This window comes from Dendrobates tinctorius, unplaced genomic scaffold, assembly GCF_039654945.1.
Source record: "Dendrobates tinctorius isolate UK_male_01 unplaced genomic scaffold, ASM3965494v1 ptg000133l, whole genome shotgun sequence".
NCBI lineage: Eukaryota > Metazoa > Chordata > Amphibia > Anura > Dendrobatidae > Dendrobates > Dendrobates tinctorius.
In genome coordinates, this window is record NW_027361801.1 from 14101800 (window position 1) to 14115428 (window position 13629).

The 13629-nt window shown below is 44.2% G+C and overlaps 1 protein-coding gene across 1 annotated transcript in view; it reads left to right on the forward strand.

Moving 5' to 3' along the window:
- The window catches only part of STK26 (serine/threonine kinase 26), a 73443-nt gene that overhangs the window by 763 nt on the left and 59051 nt on the right, over window positions 1-13629 (forward strand). The window lies entirely within an intron of this gene.

Below are 13629 nucleotides of genomic sequence, written 5' to 3' on the forward strand. Positions count from 1 at the left end.
CAGGGCCGGCGCCAGGCCCATGCGAGACTTCCGTTGTCACAGGGTTCCTCATTGTTTTAGGTTTTTTCTTGGCTGATTTGTATGAAGCTTTATTTTTTTGGTACAAGCAGTGGCTTTTATTGCTTGGAATCCCGATGACGAGATATATATATTTTTGCATTTACTAGATGTGATAAAAAGTTACATTATTAGCGCTGACGGTCACAAATTTTCCCCATTTCCTACCCGTTAACTGCCGCTGTCGTTATTCGTGGCGGCATCTAACAGGTTAACTTCCTGCGGTCTCAGATCACTGCAGTTAGACTCTGGTGCCAGCTGTAAAACACAGGCACCACCTTCGTGGTATGGAGCGGCGTCGGCTCCGGAGCCAATGCCATACGCCCAGTGCACCCATCCGGTGTAGATGTATGGTGGATGTTGCCAATTGAAACCTGGGTAAAGGGGGCCACCGGGCACGGTGGAGGCCAATGCTTTCTTGGGTGCGCCAGGTGCTGGCCTTGGTGCTGTTATACACCTTCACCTGGTGCATGTTTTTTGTGGGTAGATGAGGCATAGTTCCCTCCCAAACTTCTTGTGCCGTTAAGGCCCAACTGACTCCTAAGCGCTAAGTTGCATAAAGCGCTGGGAAAGTTTAGTAGGGGTTGTCAGAGGTATGGGGTGTTCTTCTGTCATGCTATCAATGGAGGGAGGAGAGGCGCAATGTAACGATTACTTTTCATGGCTCATAGACACTTTCTTTCTGTCTTGCCCCAGGCCGGGCTCTGATTTTCTTTGTCCGTGGACAAGCCCTGTTGTAAAATAATATCTAGAGAAGTGGAAATGATCTCAGACTGACATCAATGACTGGGGAGCAGCAACAACAGAAAAAAAAAGTTTTGAAGCTTCTGTGCTGGCGTTTCTAACCTCTGGCTCATATTTCCATTGTTAGGAAGTATTATTTTGTTGCCATGGGGCACTGAAGATCCGTTCGAGTGCTGGAACTGTGTCATCATGGTATATGAACGCACAGACGTGTCACTGAAGACCGTGCTTGCATGTAGATCCCTCCTGAGTTCACCTGTAGTCTAATGACCTCAAATGTTTGTAGATACTTTATGGCTTCTGACTGGTTCCTTAGTGTCCAGTTTTTGTGTTGCGCAGGTCTGGATTGTGTCTTGTGAATTGTGGTGGTGTCCTTGTGTGCACATATCTCCTGCGGGGGGGCCGTGCCTCTCTGTGGTCACTCATTCCTGGTCACACACGCCTTATCAGGATCTGTGTGTTTATGGGGCTTGTTATATTTAGCGTTTTTGCTTCGTCATTGTTTGAGGTTTGTGTCTTGAAATATTTTGCATGGAGTCTGGTTGGAGCTGTATTTAATACCGTTTGTCACTATGTACGGTATATTGCGATGGATCTGTTATCTCCTGTAATACGGCATGCGTACAAGGTATCATTAATGTAGTAATTTCTCCAGTGTAAGGTAAATGCTTGTCCCCTGGAGCCTTGTCACAATATTATATTACTTTCACACCACTTACCCTTAGTGTAAGGGCCCCGTCACACATGGCGACTCACAAGCCATCCCGACAACGATATCAACGTGTCAGGATCGCTGGTGAGCTGTCAGACAGCTTCACCAGCGATCAGCACAGGGACGCCGAGCGCGCGGCGTCGCTGTGTTCGTTAGTTACCAGCACGCTGATGCAGGGAGCTGGTACCTAACGTACACATCGGGTATCGAAGGGACGTGCGTCCCTTGGATACCCGATGTGTGCGGGAGACCAGCGACCAAAGAAAAGTCCAGAGGCTTCCCAGAGCGATCAGCAATACTGGCAGGGGGGCCGGGCACTGATCGCTGTCACACATAGCGATCTCGCTGGTGAGATCACTGTTGTGTCACAAAACTTGTGACTCAGCAGCGATCTCGCTAGCGAGATCGCTATGTGTGATGGGGGCTTAACTGTATCCCCTTTTCAAATGTCTTTGACAGAGTTTTTTTTAATTCTTTGATGGTGTAAATTCAGTTATACTTCCATAATAGTGGTGCCACCATACTGTTCCCACAAAATCCTGCCAATTAGCGCCTACCTGATAAGATCTAGAGTTCGGGTTCTTCTCATCTCTTGATGACTGACAGTTCAGACCAGTGACATGGTCGTGCAGCTGATCCAGTCTGCGTGCTCTCCATTGATGCCATCGTGCGTCAACAGAGCCGCTTTTTCTCTTCCGCTTTACTCTATGAATGGGGCGTCACTGCTAACGTTATAGTGACTGACCGCAAGCTCCCTGCAGTGAGTCATCAGGGAGCAGGCTGTCAATCAGCATGACATTGGAAGTGACAATCCATTGACAGAACAGAGTGCAAGAGAAGTTGCTGCTCTGTAGACGTGACCTCACCGGAAGCAGGAGAATCTCTGGCCGAGTGGTCCATGACTGATCTGAGCCAACAGAGATTGTCACCGGGCAGAATGGCCAGGTGACTCCTCTGAGCCAACAGAGATGTCCAGGTAGTTCACCACCTGCGAAAAAATTAAGCGAAGTCCCAGATAACTTATTATTGGGGCACCATATTTAAAAGAGGTTATTATAAATTACCATCATTTCAAGGCCAAGTTCACACTTGCACTGAAGCTTTCATTAGGAGGCTCCATTGCAAGTGCCGTTACTTTTACCTGGAAAAAAGAGCAGTATTAAAAGGATGGACACATTGTAGTCAATTAAAGTCATTCTAGTCTGTTGGACCCTGTTGCAGGAGTTGATTTTTTTTTTTTTTTTTTTGCTCCTGTAACCAAGTTTCAAAAACTAATAAGAATAAAATCCAACTACCACAACACTAGGTGCACAGATGAGTCTGTGTGCAGCAAATGAAAGGACAAAACATTTTCAGCTGCCACTATCCAATGTGATTTTTAATATCGTCTTTATCTAAATCATAAAAAACGGGCAAGGCACAAAAGCCCCGAAATGCAATGCGTTTTGGATGACTTATGACTCATTGCATTTCCAGCTTCAACCACTGTTTTGGATGTAATGCAGCTTCAAGGACATTGAGCACTGACAGGTTCCTCTACAGATTAGTTGATCTCCAGGAGTCCCAGGACCCTTTACTGCTTTTTGACAGTAGATTCTTCTTACAAGTCGTAATTGTCCAAAGCAGTAAACTCCTTTATGGGGCTTGTCCACTTTATGGGCAAACTTTAGCAAATGCATTCATCTTAAACCTTTCTGCAAAAGACAGAAGTTCCTGCATTCCTCACCGTTGCCTTCTCAATAAAGGCACCTGGCTGCCCATCTTTCTGCTGTATATGCAATGGACGTGGAGCTTTTTGCATCCATACGATGCAAATGGTGGTGGTCACATGATACTTTGACTCTCATCCCACTTTCAGTGCATGCGCTAAGCATGTGTATTCTACTGCCTACATCTGTGAAACATAGGACACATTTTGTGTCTGTGCATGGGGGATTTATTGGCAAGAAGGGGGTGCAATATACTGGTCTTTGTGATATTTTTTTTTTTCTTCTCCCCACACAAGCTCTAGGTTTAAAGCGTTTGCTGGATTTAAGTACACAATCCCTTTATGTCTCAAATTGTAAGTACCATTTAAGTCTATGCAAAATGAAAAACGCAGTGCACACGTTGCGGATTTTTCTGCGTGGATTTGCTGCCGTTTTAAATCCGCAGCATGTCACTATTTTGTGCGGATTCCGCAGCAGTTTGGCACCTGCTCCATGACAGGTGTCAAACAGCAGGGGAAAACCGCAGGCAAATCCGCAGATAAACCACAGATCTTTTGACCTGCGGATTTAGACAAATCTGCGCGGAAAAATCCGCAATGTTTTGAGAACTTTGCTACTTTTTCCTGACAGCCTTTCAAAAGGAGGACCTGAGATCCAGCTTTCCAGAATGGCCACGACATCTGTATTAACTATTCACATCTTCCTACTGCAGCCCTTGTGGAATGGGTGAAAAATACTGCTAAAAACTCTGAACGAATTGACATGCTGCAGATTTGAAACGTTAATTTTGCAAACTAAAAATAAGCAACGTGTGTATGAGGCTTCAGGAATCTAATTCACTTTGCTGGTACTAGGAAATACTTCCGTTTTTGTGACCTCTGCTCAGGAAAAAAAAGCAAAGAATATATAATGTGTTCACAAACCCTTAGAAGTGTTACAATAGTTTTTGGAACTCTTTAGATCTTGCATTGTACTTGTGAACCAGGAGGCCCAGGATGAACCTTAAGTGATGCACCTGTAAGTGACGATTATTGGTCAGCAATGCAATGTCTTCCTGCAGGTTCAGCTTGTACAAGCTTCAAGCCTGCAAACAGAGGTGATGGCAAAGACTACGGCGTATTAGTGAAACTGCTTAGGCATTGGAAAATGTTGAGCCGTGTTGATTACCTGATATATTTCCTCAATTCTTTGGTTTTTCCAAGGTCACAATTCTGAAATGACATATACAGTAAGAGCAATATCAGCTAGTTGGCTTGGTCATCTTCCAACTCAGCCAGAACAGAAGAATGTGAGTTTCTGTTTTTTTTTTTTTTGTTTTTTTTTTTTTGCCGCAAAGGAGTTGTATTTTTTGTGGGTTTTTTTTTACACCTGGTGCACTTAGTGTTTGTGACTTTAGTCACTTGCTTTTCGATTATTTAATTTTTTTTTTTTTTTTTTATTTATTTTTTTTTTTAAGTTCAGAATTCATGAGCTGTCAAAAGTGTAATGAAGTCAGCAAAATGTGCAGCTTCCCTCTGCTGCTGTGGGGAGATGCAGAAGTCCCTGCTGTTCATGTTTTCTTACTAATTAAACATTATTTTTTTCCTTATGAGGGCGCTATCATGACTGCGAGCATTGTACAATTCCCCAAAGCTTGCTTCGTGTCCTCCTAACTTGGCAAATTCCGAGCACTGCAGCATTACAGTTCTGCAGAACAGCGGTTTATCCTCACATTTAATGGTTCAGCTAGCCTTGGTAAATCTGTGTCCGGCAACTGCCTCAGACATTGTCGTCTTGCTCTTGTATGTTGCAATCATACATCGTAGTGAAGATTTTAGGAGAAGAGCAAGAGCGGCATTAAAGTGGTATTTGCAGGTGTGAAATGTATAACTACGGTAAGTGGTATTATCTTATAAACTGATGGTGTTTGCTTTATGATCGGCCGATGGGGGTCTTTCCCCTGGGATTCCTATGGACCTGGAGAACTGAAGAGGTTGAAGACCACTGAGCATAAGATTGACATGTACTAGAAAGATATCACTTCTAGAGTTCAGCATGAAGACTTATGATCCGATATAGTCCGTGGCCACCGGACAAGCGCCATGAGAACTGTCTCTCACTTTCCGCCATCCCCAGGGACTCTTCTGAGTAGTAGAGGAGAGGGTGTGTTCATGTGAGGATGAGCTGTCATTGCTGCTGAGCCAGGGTCTTTCAAATCTTTTTACTCAACTCTAATTGCTTCACATGGTGGAAAAACCCTTTTAATGGAGTGACCCTTACAACCTGGCCCTTGGTTGACTACAACGATTCCTGTTTCAATAGCATGGTGGCATTCTAGTTGCTGTGGCTGCCTACATTTTGCCGCAGGAAAAATGAAATATCATGGTGGTATAAATGGTTGAAAATATAGTACTTTGCTATGCCGGATCCTCATAGCAGCTATCTTCTATGGCCAATGGAGGCTAAGAAACCCAAATAAGAAACCCTCACCCACCGATGCCCTTTAATGTCTCAATGTCTGACTTGTATTACTTGGTATTTATTTTAAAAGGCTTTTGATTGTTTTGCATTTTTGGAAAGTGAATTTTTTTATATCTGACCTGTTCTACTGTCATTGCACAGTCCTGTATTTTGTTCTTGTTCTAAAATGGTTAGGTGAAGGAGATTAGATTGTCTGGATGTTCTGCCTTCAGATGAGGCTATGGAGAGAAGATGCTTTGGGCCTCCATTGCTACTTCTGTTAATTTCTGTTCCTTGTGATTAATATGGACCCTTGTTGGGACCCTGACATTCCCATAGAAGTCAGCAGTGTCCTTGGCCTGCTGTCTGGATCCTCTCTACTCTGAATTCAGCACAGCTTCATGTCCTCCATTGTAATCCTTATCATGATTGGCCTGCAACAGGGAACATTGCTTCTCTTGGGAATTTGCTTCACTTTTGTCAGTGATGTCCCATTGCCTGTACTGGGCCTTAACACTTTGTATAATTGTGCAAAATATTCCCGTTAAATGGTATACACACAGAAATCTGCCTCCTTCATAGACAAGTCTCTCCTTCCACTTACGGTAACTTCCTGCTATAATCCACCTACAGTGCTAGCTTGGTAAAGACTCTAAACAAAATAACACTAAATAGAAAAAACCATCTGTGGGACTGTATGGGAGAATTTAAAAAAAAAAACAAAAAAAAAAAACATATATTTTGGTAGATAAAGACCACACTATTGATCTGGTAATGGGTCCTCTTTAGCCTCATCTTGACATATGATGTACCATTACATCATATATCATGTCCTATTCTTTTTTTCCCAGGTCAGTAGGTGAGATTGCATCATTGCCTGCAGACTCTGGCTGTATTACACAGCCATCATTCATCTTCCTCTAAGGGTGTTTTCACATTGCGTTCCAGCACCAGTATGATGGCCCCGTTGAGGCTTACGTCTGAGCCGCCGCCACCCCCCGCAAAATGGGATTCGAACGTATGTGCCAATTGTGCCATAGACTTGAATGGTGCCGGGAGAGCAGCCGTGCACTCTGCCGTGCCTCCTTCTTGAGCGTTTACACCTACTGCAGCCGGACACAGCCATAGTGGACTGCATCTGAGTGTCCACCTGTAATATGCATACACAGTATGTCCAAAAATAATGCACGGCTGCATAGATATACATGAAGCTGTCACATTTGGGTCTGGAGAGTTGCCGACCAGTCCATGCACTGCGATCCGATCTTGCTACGATTTATACAGCTGTTTGATTCTGCCCTAATGCTGTGGTATTCCAATATATATGTGATTGGAAAATCGCAAGATCATTTTCCCTTAAAGAACTGAAAAATTGTTGTTAAAAAAAAAAAAAAAAAAAAAAAAAATGAAGAAAAGGAAAATCTAACCCTCTCTCCTTTTTCACTACTAAAAATAAAGTAAAAAAAAAATTGAAAAAATTGCAAATATTTGGAATCGGCATCTGTAAAAGTCTGATATATAAAATTAACCTAATCTGTAAAAAAGAGGAAAAAACAGCTAGAATTGTATTTAGTTACTCTGTACTGGTTGCGTGCAATATACGTCATAAATAGGGATGATGGAATAGCTTCATTGGATAAGTGCTTACCGAATAGCTGCACATGCATGTGGTGTGACTGTCACACAGCCGCGATACGTGCAGCTGTGGCACCGAACAGCTGATTATCGGGATCGCTCCAGGTATCCAGGTTCATGATGAAGCTATTCTCTCATCCCTAGTTATAAACACGTATGTTATTCACCGGTGTTTGAATGAGGCCTAATTGTCATTGTCTCAACTTGTAAATCTTCTCTCATGGCCACAGCGGATCTTAACTGGCTATCGAAGCCGAAGCCAACCGATAGTTTTTAGCAACTTTTTTTTTTCCTCTTTTCTATCCCTTAGTAATCTTTCTGCATACTCATAGGTGACTCTAGTTTATAGTAAATAGGAGCCCATTCCTTGGTGTTGCTGCTCATAATTCCCTTATCTCTAGCATTCCTGTCGGCCTAGGATGTGTTTTGCCATGACGACACGGAGGACATAACCAAAGTCCACAGAGCCACACATGTAACTGGGAGGAAACACGCAGGTCACCGCCTGCTGCTGCAAGGCATCAAAGAATAAGGTGAACTTCAGGAAGGTCTAGCATTCTCCTGTGGCCACTGTGGACCCTCTCCTGGCCATTTATAAGAGCATTTCTTGTGATTTCCTGGAGTCCTGACATAACATATTCTCACTCCTAATGCTGGACAATGTCCTTGGTGAGCTCTCCTGCGCTATTGTGCAGACTGGGCCTTTTAAGTTTTTTACCTGTCCTTGCTCATGTGCCAGTCTATCTGCATCATATAATGGTGTCCTTGAAACTGCTAAGGGGAATCTGCCACCAGTTTGCTACACCAGAGACCCCGATTCCAGCGATATGTCACTTTTTGTGCCATTTCTATGCTGTTTCTTAATGTGGTTTTGCTAAAATCACTGTTTTATCTGCTGCGGATCAACAACTAGTACTATGCGGAGCTCTATACCCCCCCACCACTGATTTTCAGCTTTTTGTATGCACTGTGCATAGGCAGTAAGTGGACAATTGCTGGTGGGGTTATTCAGGCATAGGACTACCTGGCAGCAGATTTACTAGTCCTCTAGTAGTAATCTACTGTTTATCAAAACGTCAAGCAGCTCAGTAAGTGACGCAACACTGAAATTAGTCTGTCTCTTCATTATGCTGCACTCAGATTAGGTGGCTAAAACCTGGTGACAGATTCTCTTTAAAGCCACCGTTCATAAAAGACTGTGCTGCCCTCTGTACATATGGGCACTGCTCCAATGCTTTTTTAGTTTAACGGTAGAATATTGTCATTTGGCTAATGGGAGTGATCCAAGATTAAAGTTGATGAATGGAGTGTATACATACATAAGAACACTAAAGGCCCCGTCACACACAGCGATATCGCCAGCGAGATCACTGATTTTGTGACGCCACCGCAATCTCGCCAGCCATATCGCTGTGTGTGACATGGATCAGTGACCGGCCCCCCTGCCGGGCATCGCTGATCGCGCTCCATCGTCCTGGGCCGTCTTTTGATCGTTGGTCTCCCGCTGGTCAGCACGCATCGTTGCGTGTGGCAGCGAGAGACCAGTGATGCTGGTTTCCAATGTAAACAGGTATCTAAGAGCCGCGCAGCTCTTGGATACCTGCTGTTTACCCTGGAAACCAGCTTGCTCGCTGGTCCTGATCGCTGGAGGGGCTGTCTAATGATGTTCCAGCGGTCCCATCCATGTCGGATCGTTGGTGGGATCCCTGGGACATCGTTATGTGTAACGGGGCCCTTACACAACCTCCTTCATCAGGAATTGATGGCTGCTGTGTATGCGGGTCCCCAGAAGCCGGCTATTGCTTATCTTTAAGAGGGGCAGGTGGAGCATTAGGGCAGATGACCGTGCATTCTCTCATTCTAGAGAAATGGGCCAATTATGCAAATGACACTCTGATCAGAGATATCATTGTGCTCCAATTCTCACAGATGAGAAGATAGAGAAAAAAAATGTCATCTTCATTCTGTGAGTCTGCGGAAATCTGACAGCAGTCGGATGACATCACTCATTAGCTTGCATGGCTTGGTGCGATCTGAATATTGGCTCAAACTCCAGTATCCAGTGATTTCCTCCCTTCTTGTAGTGCAGGGGTCCCCAACCTGTAGCTCTGGAGCCACATGTGGCTCGCGGTTCCATGGATTGCGGCTCGTGACTGTCTGCCAGCTTGGTGCATTAGCTCCAGGTCTAGCAAACCGGTATGAAGAGCACATCTCAAAATAGTGAATTTTGTGAGTAGCCCTGCACAGAAGAACAGATGTGGATGCACATATACTGGTCTTAGGGGTTTAGAGATGTTTTAGGTATGGTACGCTGGGGGATGGTACTACCTGCTAGAGGAGGTGCTCAAAGCTGGATGTGACAGTGTGTTCGGAGTCCTTGAAGGGAGAATACTGAATGGGGGTATTGTGGGAACCCCTGGATCTCAGTGTACTGCTTTGGAGTGATTTCTGTGGAAAAGCTTTGGTTTCATTAGAGTTGAGCGAAACAGGTCAGCCAGATTTATAAGTCGCCGACTGAAACCCGACCACAGCGTGAAGTCGGCCATGCAGTCGGCAAAACGAGCGCCAAAGTCGGATTTCCCAGACTGCTTGCACGTGACTTTTTTCAGCCACTGAGCAAGGACATACACTGTGGGCAATGAGATGACATGTGCAGCGTAGAGAGAGGGAGAGCGATTTCGCGCACTTTAAAAAAGCGGTCCGGCATGTAGGTGTTTACTGTCCTCCACTCCCTGCCGACTTTGCCTCCCCATTGATTTGCATTGGGTTTCGTGTTTCAGTCGGCCTTCGACTTTTCCCGATAGTCGGCCGATATCGTTCAACTCAACTTTTATGAAAGTCTGGTTTCATGAAACCCGACTCAACCCTAAAAAAGGCAGTCACTCATCTCTAGTTATCATTATACCTGTAATGGGGGAATGGGGGCCTTGGTTGACACTACTTTGAAGGGGGTGGGAGCTGGATGTGGCTCGCAACCCTCTCTGTGCTGAATGTGGCTCGTGACCCTCTCTCTAAGCTGTATGTGGCTCTCAAGGTCAGAAAGGTTCCCAATGACAGGTTAAAACACAAACGAAAGAATAGATATATATATATACATATACACATAGAATACATATTTCATAGAGTTCTACATAGCAGAATAGCCGCTAAATCAATTGCCGGCTTCTGTAAAATCAATACAAAACCCGAAATGAAATGACACATGGTTTATATACAGTAAACCATTTCATTTATTTTTTTTTTTATGTCTTTGACTAATAGATTAGGGCAGGGGTGGGGAACCTCAGGCCCCAGGGCCATTTACGGCCCTCGATGACCTTTTATCCGTCCCTCAAGCAGATTCTCAGGGAACGAATTCTTGGGCAGGGAGCTGTATTTTGACCAGCTCAATAATTTCTTCTTGCTCTCTTAGCACACAGTGTTCACTAATGAACACTGAAGGGCATGCAATGAAAGATTACGTCCTGACACCAGTGTCAGTCAGGATGTACTTTGTGGGCGGAGTTTGTACGGCCCCCGAAGGATGGTAAAAATATTCCCCACCCCTGGATTAGGGTATGTGTGTAAAATTTTGGACATGTAGGTGTTCGCGCACTGAATTGCTGGCTTAAAGGACACCGGTGCGTATTTCTCACAAGTCACCCTTGTGGTCCGTGTGTAATGCGTTTTTTTTTTTTTCTCGTACCCATAGACTTGCGTTGGCGAGTCATTTCCGATAATCGGTGGCAATCACAGCATGCTGCGATTTCCTCAGCCCGTTTAAAACGGGTGAGAAAAAATCGGATGATGGGAGCTGCCCCATAGATTAACACTGCAACGAGTGCAATGTGTTTTTATTTTTTTTTTTTTTTATCACACAGCACTTATCTGTTTTTCTCGCTAGTGTGACTCCGGCCTTAGTCAAATCGTTGTATACCTTGGGCATGGAATAAATATTATAATTTGTATTGAAGGTCTCCGCTTTTGAGAGAGCAGATATATTGCAGGACACAAGTAACCATCCCATGCTGCTGTTCTTTGTCTCTTTAAATGTTCGACAAGGTATTTTTTTTTTTTTTCTTTTTTTCCCACTTCCTGAGTGGATAGAAATCACACACTTCCAGTTACTTTTTGTTCTATTTATTTTTCTATTCCAGCTTTATAAACATAAAGTCCTTCAGAGCAGATTTTGTTCTGCACCTCGGTGTGAATATTACATTATGAAGCTGCATAGAAGACTTGTGTCTGTTTCTGTGGCTTTGACATAACCCATGACGCGGGTCCCAGCGAGACCGCCTGCTTGGCCTGCCGTGTAGTCCAAGTCAATGGTTTTCTTGTACTTTTCATGATGGCAGGAACATCAGTGCACTTGAGTGAATGAGGAAGTGCTATTAGGGTAAGGTGGATCTATTCATAGCACAGGCGCAGGGCTGTTATACAAATCTAGTCCAAGCTTTTTCCATTTCTATAATTACCATAGGCCTCTATTGCCCGGTAGCTGTGCTAATGCTGTAGTTGGAAACTAAACTCGTGGGTTGCCTGTATATGTGTGACTGAGTAGTATTTTCCCACCTCCAGAAGCGTTCCTCCTCTATTAGCTGTTCTGTTCGCAGATTGTTTGCCTGTGAAGTGGTTTATCCTATTCACTTTTAGTCATCATTCCTAACCAAAACAATATGCGGCTTCTGGATCTGTCTTTTGTAAGAGCTATTGGCTTGTCTCTGCATTAGTGTGAGAAGTTGTTGTTCCTCTGGGATACACCATGCTGACAAATTGTCCGAGTTTTTGCAGAATTGTTTTTTGTTCTGGCTCTATCATTTCAGCCAAGTGTGTTTTTACTCTCCATCAAACCGTAAGAAAGATGAACATTAGAAGACTTGGACAGTATCAAGACAGAAATGAAGTGGGGAGTTTGTTAACTGCACTGGATCTGGGGCCTTCGGCTCTGACAACCACAATATTTATTTCTCAGAAATGAAGTAGAAACGGAGTTATTTTGGCCATCAAAAGGATCCCATGATGCGTACATAGCCCTCCAGTATAGCAATGACTGGGGGCACCTGAAGGAAACCTCTGAATCATCCAAGTCTGTTCATGGCCTTCACCCAGCGGAAGCTGCATCTCTACACCTGGATTTGGCCAATGGACTGCCAATTGGACTATGTCCTCTGCCAAATATCAGAGCACCTGGCGTTGTTGCTATCTCTACAGACTTGCTCAAACCAGTCCCAAGAGCTGCAATGACAGCTAAAGATTTGTAGTATCCCCTGGACAGCTTGCAGCACCAACAAATATGCTGATCAAATAAACCCAAAGATGTTCCTTGAAAGCAAGGTCACCAGACAAACTGACCTATTTTGGACATGTGATTTGGTCAAATCTGATATAAAAAGCTCAATGTGGGTGTGTATGTCCGGGATTGGCATCTGCACCGTCACAGCTACAGCCACAAAATTTGGCACAGTCACACTTCTGGACCACGAGGGCGTCATAGGCTATGTTGTGAGGCGAAATTTTAACCCCGCGCGTTCCAATTCACCAAACAATTTTGCCCCTATCTACATAATGGGGGAAAATGTGAAAGGAAAAGTGTTGGAGGCAAATTGACAGCTGCCAGATGTGAACAAGGGAGACTTAAAGAATGAGAGCGATGGCACCAAAGAGTATATACCGTACAGTTACTAATGTGGGGCCCTGACATTGGATACTCACCACACACGGGGTTATTAACACACACAAAATGTGCCACACACTACCACGTGCTTCAACACATATACCACCATCAGCACACATTTCACCACACATACACCAACCTCGCCACATAAAAGTCGAAACACAAAAGTCGCCACTCAAAACTCGCCACGCTGTCCCAGAGCTGTTTAAAAGATGAAAAATGAGCTGTGATTGGTTGCTATCAGCAACAGTTTTCTTTGTAGACAGTTGTGGTAACTGAGGCCTATTATTCTCATCATTTCTATGGTGTTATCGTCCTTCTGTAAAGCTGGAAATAACACAATTTATTACCGTGCCAACACAGACCACCCTCTGACACAGACTGCAGGGGGTGCCCAGTATCACACAGGATAGGATTAGATACACAGTCAGCAGTCAGTATCACACAGGATAGGAATAGATACACGGCTCAGCAGTCAGTATCACACAGTATAGGATTAGATACACGGCTCAGCACACAGTATCACACAGAATAGGATTAGATACACAGCTCAGCAGTCAGTATCACATAGGATTAGATACACGGCTCAGCAGTCAGTATCACACAGAATAGGATTAGATACACGGCTCAGCAGTCAGTATCACACAGAATAGTATTAGATACACAGCTCAGCAGACGGT